Here is a 12233-nt window from a genome sequence, read left to right as displayed (position 1 = left end):
TTACAAAATCTTAGATGTGTATAATTTTGATTATGATCATTAAGGGAGGAGGCTGTCCTTTGACTGCATCGGGGTATCCTCACAGTTCATAACCTTTTTCTGCCATCACTGCATCAAATACTGATGAGGCTTACTGATAATCCCCTCTTACATTTTGAAGTTTAGGCTTATTGATTGTATAGTTCAATTCTGTTTGTTTGTTGCTGTACAGTATTCTTTTTCCCAGTTTTCCTTGGATAAATTAAATAGCTCATTTATCCAAAAAGAAAAGAAAAAAGGTGATGTTCTTAATTTGAAGTAGTTTGTTATCATCACTAACATATATTGATTATTCTTTTTAAACAGTTATGATCAATTGGTCATATATTGATGCGAAAGTCTTTATACGTCACCTCCGGTGGAGCAAAAGTCTTCCAATAGTCGTTGACTTTTGCTCTCAAAGTCTTCTCATCAAAAAAGACCTCGAAATAATTGCAGAGACAATGGAGGGAAACTACTAGTTAATTAGGCATATATGTGTGTGTGTGTGTGTGTGTGTGTGTGTATAGTGATGTATGCGTGAATCAAGAAAAATGGCTTCCAAGAGGTGTTTATTACAATGGGGAGGTTCTGTTGATTGTAATGCTCCTCCTATCTTCAGCAATGACCTCAAGGGATGTCGGCACAAGGTCTTCCAAGCTTCATTCATCTTGTAAGTCTACCTGTGTTCTTGGTCTTTTACTTTGAAAACTTGAACTACTTATTCATTCAGCTACTTTTGTTCTTGCAGATGATGAAAAGGGGAGGGAACTCATTTCTGAACCTGAAAAAGAGGATCTTCTTCAACAAAACAATTTTCAATCTCCAGGTCCTCCTCCAATACATAGCAAGGATGATCCTATAGGACACAATTATAAAAAAAAATAACGGGTTGCATGTAATCGCTTCTAAATGTAAGAACATGTTACGGTTAATTATATGTAGTGTTAATGATATTAAAATTGTGTAAGTTACTATCGTATGACTGTTCCTGTGGTTCAACGCTTGAGCCCTGTGGCCTTTTATCTCAACATATGCATTCCTGGAAGCTTATCAAAGACTGCAGAATTCAAGATTTCGATCTGAAGTTATATGGAAAACATGGATGCTTTTCATAGCTTATCATGTGTTCAATGTTGTAACATGCCACTCTCTCTCTCTCTCTCTCTATATATATATATATATATATATATATATATATGTATATGAATAAAAGCAGATTACTAGTGACATGATATATGTCGCAGCAGTCTGTTCATAAAACCTCTTTCTTTTTTTTTTCTCTCTCTCTCTTATTACTAGTATCATTCATTTATATAATTTTAGTGCCTCAATTGTTATCACTTGCTGACTAATTTCAACAACTTTTTTACTTGAGGTTATATATTATAACATGTCTGATAAAGAAATACTAATTAATGAAACGACTAGCTTTTCATGTTATATCAGTTGATCAAACCTATTTTCAAATTAATAAAAATGTATGTATCAATCAATAAAAGAGAAGCTTCACATATTTTGAGCTATGCATGAGACGGAGCAAGAGTAAACACAGTCGCACTTGCACCTCGGCAGTCCTTAATCTTCAAAATTGAAACCAATCAAAGAGTTTTATTTCAAAATAAAATAAAGCAAACATAAAGACAATATTCTTTTATAAAGTTTAAACCAATGACCCCTTCCGCTATTGAACTGAAGCTATTTTGTTTCTTTGACGTTCTTGATGTAACTAGAAAATGCTCGATTTATGGGTTCAAACCCGAATTTTTTATGGATTAAATTTTAAAATGTATTATATCTAATTACATTATTTATTAAATCATCACTTGTATTTTTATATATAATTTAGATTATATAATAAAAAATCATTCTTTTTCATTATGTAGAACGAGAAAAATTATGAGCCAATTACGTACCGCTACATGAACTTGATGTTGTCATAACAATATAATTAATTATAAAATAATTAATTTATTGATTAGATTATTTCAAAGACTTATAGTTGAACCAATTCACTTATGTATCATATATTTATCCATTGAGATAATTTGAAGAAAATATTTAATTTAGATCAATTAAAATTTAATTATTGATCATTCAATTTATCTTTAAATAAAGCAAGATAATTTAGAGATAATATTCAAATTTTTGACCAATCAAAATTTAATTATTAGTCATTTAATTTATTTATAATAATTATATTAATTTAGAGATAAAAGTCAAATTGGATTATTTAATTTATCTCTAAATAAATTAAAATAATTTAGAGATAACACCTAACTTTGGCCAATCAAAATTCAATGACTCAAAGTCTGGCCAATCAAAAAACTTTCAATGAATCATCATAATTTATCTCTAAATAAATTAAAATAATTTAGAGATAATTCAAAGAGACTACGTTCTCATCAAAACCTCCCATTTAGCATTATAAATAGGGGCCCCTCCAAGCCATTTTCATTCATTTGGAAGCATTCAAGGATTGGGAGGCATTCAAAGATTGAGAGCGTTTCAGAGATCAAGAAGAGTAGAAAATTTTTGAAGTGAAGATAAAGTGGCAGCAAAGTTCATGATCAAGATCGAGTTTTTTTGGAGATGCTGTTCCAGTTGTCATGACAACCATCATTCCAAAATTTACTTTTGACGAAGAACTTTACTGAGGAGATGATGAAACAGAGCTACTGCTTGAATAGCCATCTTGTTCCTTGAGTTGATTGGTACTTGATCCTTTAGAGGGATCAAGTTGTATGGAAGAAATTCTTCAGAACTTGGGGAGCAAGCATCATATAAAGGATTTTGGTTAAGGATTGGAAAAGTCTGGTTATACAATTTAGTAAGAGTTTCTGTCTTTCTCCGAGTACCATATGGATGTGTTGGAACATTCGTGCTTGATGATGAAGTTGGAAAAATTGCAGGACTCACTCGAGCAAGCTTGGCAGTCGGTTTGCTAGAGAGATTTTTCTTCGGAGACATTTCAATTTGGCGACATTTGGAGATGTGTTTGAAGAAAGGAGATGAGAGGCTGAGATGGTCCCACTGGGCGTGCCAAAAATTTGTGTGTACAAATTTCTCGTCAAAATTTCTTAACTTGAAAATTATGAGACAAATACGAATATTTGATATGAGTTATAATCTCTGAAAATTCCTCTGATTAATTTCTTCACTTCGTCTTCAAGAGTCACGAACTCGAACTTAGTCTTGATCGCAAACTTTGCTTGATCTTCGCTTCAAGGGTCTGCACGACTTAATCTTGATCACGAACACTTGATATCTTCTCTTCAAGGATCTTAATGACTTAATCTTGTTCATGAACACTTGATATCTTTGCTTTAAGGATTTTTACGACTTAATCTTGATTACGAACATTTGATATCTTCGTTTTAAGGGTCTTTACGACCTAATTTTGATCACGAACACATAATATCTTCGCTTCAAGTATTTGTGATTAAAATTAAATCGTAAAGACTGTGAAGATATTAAAAGTTCGTGATCAAGATTAAGTCATAAAGATCCTTGAAGCGAAAGTGGTCGTGATCAAGAAGCGAAGATATCAAGTGTTCGTGATCAAGATTAAGTCGTAAAGACCCTTGAAGCGAAGATATCAAGTGTTCTTGATCAAGATTAAGTCGTGTAGTTCAAGATCAAGCAAAGCTCGCGATCAAGACTATGTCCAAGTTTGTGACTCTTGAAGATAAAGTGAAGAAATTAATCAGAGGAATTTTCAAAGATTATAACTCACATCAAATACTTGAATTTGTCTCATAATTTTCAAGTCAAGAAATTTAGACAAGAAATTTGTGTGTACAAATTTCTATTGGTCCAATTTGAATTTTATCTTCAAATTATCTCAAAGGATAAATATATGACACATAATTGAATTTGTTCAACTATGTGTTTCTGAAATAATCCAACTAATAAATTAATTATTTCATAATTAATTACATGGTTATGACGTTATCAAGTCCATGTGGCGGCACGTAGTTAGCTCATAATTTTTCTCCTTCTACATCAAGCAAAGTTCGTGATTAAGACTAAGTCCGAGTTAGTGACTCTTGAAGACGATGTGAAGAAATTAATAAGAGAAATTTTTAGAAATTATCACTCACATCATCAAATATTTATATTTGTCTCATAATTTTCAAGTCAAGAAATTTTGACGAGAAATTTGTGTGTACACATACTTTTAAAGTTTATTATTCTTATCTCAAATTTTGAATTAAAAACTTTTAAGTAATTTTAAATTTTAATTACGAGAGTGATTCCTTAAGAATAGATTTTATTATTTATTTATTAAATGGTAACTTGTAAATGTAACGCGGTTTTCGTAGAATAAAAAGGTCAAATTCCATAGATGAGAATGTTAATTTGTTTAGTTGGGAGGGATAGAGACGTCTGCAAGTATACATAACCCCATCCTCTGTAACTGCGAAGTTATTTGGCTTTTATAAGTTTCCATGGCTTAGTCCCATCTATAGCTGCAAGGAAACTAGAGTCGCATGCAAATCAGACTTGGTTTATTAGGCAAAATTTGTTCTTCTCAATTGTAGCCTTAGTTTCTTCTTGGTTGATTTAACTGGAGAAAATTGTAAAAACCAACCAATCTCATATACTCATTTAAAAAAATGTTTAATATAAAGTTAATTATTTTTATCAACTTTTGTCACTCGACAAAAATCTCTTTTAAACCATTTAGTCCAATTAAATGTTGCCGATTTCTCTCTCGGCATCTAAGCAAATTAAATGTTGTTTGTCTTTTTCGTTATTTATCTATCTCTAATTTTACCACCATCGTAATCTGTGTCTATTTTTCGTCATCTCGTCATATTATCATCAATCTACAGATCAAAAAATAGAGATGACATCAATATATATTTTTGAATTTATTAATTTACATTCACAAAACTCTAAAATTGATAGATTGAAATTATAAATAAAATCTATAAATTAGAATAGTGTCCATAGTTGTTACATGAATCGTTACACGTCATGTTTGCATATAACAACTCTAATGCACTTGTTGTGTAACAAATATATTGAAAGTGTGTAATACTTTATTTTTTCAAAATGACGTGTAGTAAAAACATGTTGTGTAACAACAACAATTTTTTAACACGTACGTAACAAAAATTTTTTTTCAACATCACGGATAGCAAAATTTTTTTATATATGACATGTAACAATATGTTTTTTTTTCAAAATAACGTATAACGATAAAATTTTTTCAATATAGCATGTAATAATTTTTTTTCACTATAATGTGTAATAATTTTTTTTAAAATAACGTTTGATAATTTTTTTTTTCACGTGTACTTAAATATGAGAAGGTTTCAATAAGGATAATTTTATTCAAAAATTTTCTCTCTTAATTAAAAACAGTTAAAATTATAAAAAATTATTTTCAAAAAATCTTATTTTTTAAAACTATTTTAAAAACGTGCTATTTAATTATCTACCATTTCGCGTAGCTGTGAGGCTCTGACTTCCTGTTGGAATTTCATTTTTGTCGGTAAGGTATTGCAAGCTGAGCTTTGCTATCTAATAAAGGGATTGGAAGGTTCGATTGGATCCCATATTTATAGACGTACTCTATTTTCTGGGGTACAGAGTGACTTTTGCGGAAGTTGCCCACCTGCTGAATTTGGATTATGTGAATTTGGCAATTTTGCCAAAAGTTCAACTTGTTTGACCATCTGCAGTGAGTTAGTGGCCTTGATTTCTGATTTTTGTCAACGAGGGAGCAAAAGTCAGCAATTGAAGCTGATGTAGTGGACCAGAGAATCATGGCTCCCAGCGTCCCACTGACTTTTCCAAATAGCTAGCTAGTACAAGATGTTGATTTATTGTCATCTAATTGGGACGAAATCAGTCTGGTGGCAATGTGACAGTGTTATCTCCAATCTTTCGAGGTAATCGCATTACAAACATTAGAGTGGTGCACCGCTTTTCACGTGGGTGTTAAATTTTTTATTAAAAATAATTTAAAATTACATAATATTATAAATAATAATAATAATAATTAAAGAGAAATAATTTGAAATTTAAACATAATATAAATAATAGTTGTAATGATAATTTAAAGATAATTATTTAAAAAAAATTAAATATTTTCACTTCTCTTATTAAGCAAAATTTTTTATTTAAATAATTTTTTTTAAAACATTTGATTTTTTAGATCTTAATAAATGCTAATGTTGATATAATCATATTTTAGTAATTACATGATTCTAATAGTGAAATCAAATTCATACTAAGAAAATATAATATTTTAAAAGTAATTATTGATAAGCTACATAATTGTACAATAAAATTATTAAAATAAAATGAATATTTTTTGAAAGTCAAAATAAAATGAATGTTAATTATACTTATTAATTTTTTTTTTAGTTTTGATGATGAAATTTTCTAAATGATCTTCGATTTTAATTAAAACTTTTTAATTTGATGCATTTAAAATTATTTAAAATTAATCTACCTTATGATTCCTATCATGTTTCATTAAAAATTAAAATTTTGTTTCATGTCAAATTTGGATGAAATCCACAAATATCCACCAAAAAAATTTTATTTTTATATTATATTTTATAAAAAATATATATTCCTTAATACATGGAAGCATTGTTAGCTTCAATTTCCTATGAACCAATGTGAGAACCAAAACACCATCACTCAATGTGGAAAATCCTCTTCTGAAGCTAAAGAGAAAAAAATCTCTTATTTACAATCCTAATGCAACGGACCCTACAAAAATCATCTCAAAATTCTTTTTTAATTAACTATTTTAAATTAACCACATGTTGATAGTAAAAGCCACAAACATGATCAAGTGCGGAAGCCCCTTTGGGGCTTCTTTTTACTTATGTTATAGATGGGTTCAGTTAAGTCCACATATTGTACGTGATGAAGGGTTGTCTTCCGAGTCAAAAAAGATCTCGAGAACCCCATGGAATTAGGTTACAACAACTTGAGGATTGTAACCATGTATATTAGGAAATGCTTGCAATTTGAGCAAGTTGAGTATTAACTCAATTGTATATTTTGAAGATCCATTACAACCTGTGCACTTCGCAAGAATCGTCGGGAAGCAAAAGGTTAACTAGTATTATATTCTTTCAAAAAAAAAAATCACACCGCTTAAAATCATTATATAATATATATATATATATATTTTGTCTTTTCTTTTTCGATCTGGCAGATAATAACATAAACTCTCTTGAATAATAGATGCCAAATATACGAAAAAAAGGGAGTAGGGAGCAAGTTGATGATCATGATTATAACCCACACCAGCAAAGGCAATGAAAGTCACCTAAAAAGAACAATTTGGACTTGTAAATTGTCAAATTTAATTAGGTATCCATGTCTTCTTGTATGCCGGCCCCCTAAATTTGGTAGGAAAATGAGAGGAAACTTGGTCGGCATTGGGTGGGCCTATATATATACTGCGGTGCAAACATTCCCCCACTACCAAGAAAATGGCTCCTAAGAAGCTTTTATTTCTCTTCCAGGTTCTCTTGGTTATTTTTTTCCTTCTAGTCTCAGCCATGGCTGCAAGGAACGTGGAAAGGACTGCCAATACTTGTAAGCATATATGCTAGCCTTTTTCTTTAGTTCATTACTCGTCCTAACTAGATGGAGACTTAAAGAGTATAAAATGTTTAATTAATTGTGCTCACACGCATGAATCAGCTAGTTTTTCTTTATGTCCTAGTATTAATCAACCCAAAAGCATGCTCATTAATTCATGCTACCTATGAAATAAACAGGCAAACCTCTAAATCATATATGGAATTCTACAAGGTTATATGATTAATCGACAATTTTTAATCATCTTGCTGATCTTACAGATGAGAAAGCTGCAAGGGAGCTCATTTATAAACCTCAAAAGGAGGATGATCCTTGGGGGCATGGTTATATCCCTCCAGTTACTAAACCAGATCGAACATAATCTACTGCTAGCTAGTCAGCCTGCTGATCATACGTATTGATGTATCAAATAATGTCATTGTCTAGTACCGAGTGAATAAAACAAAAGCTAATGCTTCAGCATTTAGCTTCTTGGTCCAGTTTCGTCCTCCGGTATGTATAATACTAGTATTTTGCTAGATATTGTACTACATAGCCTGGACAATGTTAATATGTGTTAGATATTGTAAACCTGTCATTTCATGAATAAAAGTTATGTTAAATGCACAATTTAATTCTACACAAAACAAAACATGCATAAAATTATATACATGATAATATATGGCGAATCAGATGTATGTTTTTGTTGAAGCACTGTCTAATAAAGAAGAATCACCATGCCACATTAACTCAATTGTTTTACACTATCAATCTGAAATTTCTTATAATCTAATATAAATATATATAAAAAAAACAAAATTTCAGGTAAAAAAGGGAAGTTGTCCTAATTGGATGCCCTACTTCTTCGACATGTGGATGGCCTAAATTAAAACAATGTCTTCTCTAATTAATATGATTGCAATTTGCTTGATACAATTTTAATTTAAAGTATAATTTATTTTGATTAAAATAACTACGTTCACTTTCTTTTAAAAATCCAATATTTTTCCTTTTTATGAACAAATAATAGGAGTCTGTTTTGATGCATTAATTAATAAAATTATTCTTCGAAGATAACCAAAATTTTCTTTTATATATTTTCTTTCTGATATTAAAATATTACGTTAAATGGAGGCTTTTTTGTTCTGACACGCAACGAAAAAATTTTAAATACTTCCAATCTCATTAATTCATTAAAAAAAGAAAAAAACTATTACTCATTAACTATTTGGCTCTCAAACAATAGCTTTTAAAAATTTGAAAACTATATAATTATTAATATAATCAAAAATAATTTCAAAAGAAAATTTCAATAATTTCATTGCCTTATTTAAACAAATTTCACATAGCATTAAAGTATTACTGCTCTTGATTTCTTTTCTTGTCAACCGTTTATTTTTAAAATTAATAGTTAATGTGTGCAATCTATCATTTTATATCCTACCATAGCAATATATATATGGGCTACTAACACTATATCATCTTTTCTTATTCTACGATGTATTGTATTGGGGTTATAAAATAAAAGAATCCCTCTACACCAAGTTTACGAAACATAGTTTATGTCTATTGTAAACTTCTAACGATTAATGTAAGGAAATTTCGAAGTACCAAAGAAATAACATTACTAATTAAAAGTATATCTTAAATAGAGAAAGGAATTGACGATACAAGGAATCTTACTCGCCTGCTTGAGGGGACTGGCTAATAAGTCATATTTCCCCTCTATTCCTAGGTGACTAGCTATTATTCTTTTGTTTAGTTTGTTTTTATAGTATGAAATAGTCATTCTTAAGAATGGTTGTTTCTCAAAATTACAGAATAAGTATTATATATCGTCTTCTTTGCTATTAAGTATCTTGTCTCATATGGAATAGAGTCCAAAAAGTTTTAAATAAAAATACCTCAACTCACGTTAAGAAAGTTCAGTTTCCCTTCATTTTCCTCTTGTTCTTTTTCTCTCTCCGTGACTTGCCTTTCTCTTTCTTTTTCTAAATGTCCTCCGCCATTGAAGAAGGCGAGGTGGCACCTCTTTTATGGTCAGATCCGACAGAGGAAGCATGTTAGATCTCATTGTGAAACTATCATATTGACGTTTTATTACACCGGCCACATCTTCGGTGATTGACCAATCGAGAAAAAAGAAAAGAAAATAAAATCAAAAAGAATTGCGAATAAATAAGTTTAAAATTTAATAATAAATTATATTAAATTAATATTTTAAATTTAAAAATTAAATTAAAATGTTATTTATAAATTATTAATATTTTAAAAATAAAATAAAAAATATAATCATATTAAAGTTTTAAATAAAAATTTATTAATATTTTTAATAAATTATAAAAATAAATATTTTAAATTAAAAAACATATGTTATATTCCTAGTAAGAAAAAAAAATTATAATAATAGATATTTTTATCTTTTTAATACTTTTTTATATTCTAAAATTATTTTTACTAATCAAAAATTAGAATGGGTCATAATAACAATTCTTACTCTATTTATTTCATGAATCAAACAATATAATAAATAGGGTAAACTTCATATACACCTCTTGTAGTATGATATTTTCTCTTTTTTTACATAAAATTTTATGTTTTATTTTTATTTATAAAAGGAGTAACAGTGTTAAATTTTCATTTAGTTTTTTTGTAAAACGAAATAAAAACCTTTATTTTATTATCCTTTTATTTTTTATTTTTTAATTAAAGAAAAAAATTTAATTTTTTTTTTATTTTATGATTTTTATCTCACTTTCTCTCCTCACTCTTTTTTTTTTAACTTTTGGGTCGTTGCATGTGTATTAATATAGAAATCACTTAGAGAAGCATTTGCAGCAAGTGAACTGAGAGTAGTGTTTACATTTTGCCCATAAATTCTCCTGGTAGTGTGATTACCGGTGCTGTCTCCGAAGAAATACCTATCTTGATTAGCTACGGAGGCATAGATAGAATAGTAGATTATTACTTGCTTAATATCTAAGTTCAAAAGAGTCTATTTAATTGTCAATTTGTTATTGTTAAAATCGAACTTTGAGCCCAACTACTGTTATATGATGTAAAGAGCTTAAAAGCTCACTTTTAAGGCAAACACAAAGCATTACAATGAGAAGAAAATTGTTCCAAGAGTTGCTCTGATGTAACATGCCTCGTAAGAATTTTCTTTGCGAGCATATTTGCTGTAGTGCTCGTACTATCACCGAATTTGCACGGCTATTTTACAAAAAATGTTAGCATTAAAGCAAACTGTTTGTGCTTTAGACGATGATTTGGGCTAAAAGTCCAAAAAGTTACGAGCTTCACACAAACATTAAGCAGTATTCTACAGGGCATTAGATGTAGACTAAAGATTAAAGTTACAAATAAAAAAAAAACCTACATTAATATACATGCAATGACTTAAAAAAAATTTTGAGTGAAAAGAGAAAGTGAGATCAAAGTCATAAAAGAAACCAAAATACATTCGAATCTTTTTGTCAGATTAAACAAACAAAAATAAAAAAATTATAAAAGAAAGGTCCTTATCATCTTTGTATAAAAAATTAATTGAAAATTTAACTCCGTTAATTCTTTAGAAACAAAAGTAAAACATAATGTTTTATGTGAAAAAATAACAACCTCAGCATGATATGTGAGAAATGTCATATTACAAAGAGTTTATGTGAAATTTATCCTAATAAATATTCTTATTCTATTTCTACCTGAATTTATTATCACATAATATTTATTTCATTTTCTTTTACTCCATTTCGTGAAGCAAATATGCTGTAATGAATCAAATTGTAAGTTCTATATGAATTTTCTTATACATCTAAGGGTTAATTGATTGGATACGAGAAAGAAGGAAAAATATATAGAGTGCTTTTAATTGAGAGCAAAGCATAAATAGAAAAAAATATGAACAAATATAATTAAACTGTCACTGTGCTTGCTTGATAAAATAAATGTACATATAAACTAGAAACAATAGGCCAATTGACTAATAAAAATTATAAAATTTTAGAAATTGATTACTTAATCCTTAATTGACATGAATAAAATATCAATAGGGTGGTTGCAATCAAATTATTAGATTTTTTGAATATATAAAAATAAAATTTTAAAATTTATTGTAACACATAATTTTTAGATTATAAATTTTCTTAATGTCTTCTTTCGATTGAATTTGTAAAATGCTAAAATTAACTACAATTTGGTAACAAAGAAACATCATGAGGTACAGATTAAATATTTATTTTGATTCATCACTCTTTACTTTTTCATTTTAATGAACACCTTTTTTTTTGGGTTAATATCTAGTTAACACTCTTTACTCTTAAAAAAAAAAGGAAAATTTTGAAAAATATATACACAATAAATGAAATGAAGTATTCAGCGGTAAGCCGAAGTGACGTGAATACCAAGCTACCAAAAAAACCCGGTTGGGACTTCCGAGTCCAATAGAATATATGCCTCTCGTCTCTCGTCTCTCGTCTCTTCAGAGTCTTAACCAAGCACGACTCGGCGAAAACGCCACTCAGTTTCTACTACCTCCTGCAATTCTTCTGCTCCTAACACACTCTCACTTCCCATTTCCGAAAAAGAACCTAGAAATCTAACAAAAGAAAAACCCTAATTCTCGTGATTAATTATCACTGGAAACGATCCTTGAAGAA

The 12233-nt window shown here is 29.1% G+C and overlaps 1 long non-coding RNA gene across 1 annotated transcript; it reads left to right on the top strand.

Annotated features, from left to right (window-relative positions):
• Positions 7498-8078, top strand: LOC108661243. The gene is made up of 2 exons (XR_001926992.1): positions 7498-7593; positions 7860-8078. It is a non-coding gene; the product is annotated as an uncharacterized LOC108661243 (long non-coding RNA).

Source organism: Theobroma cacao, chromosome 3 (assembly GCF_000208745.1).
Source record: "Theobroma cacao cultivar B97-61/B2 chromosome 3, Criollo_cocoa_genome_V2, whole genome shotgun sequence".
NCBI lineage: Eukaryota > Viridiplantae > Streptophyta > Magnoliopsida > Malvales > Malvaceae > Theobroma > Theobroma cacao.
Note: the sequence above shows the minus strand (reverse complement) of the source record. Positions and strands in the feature narration are given on the sequence as shown.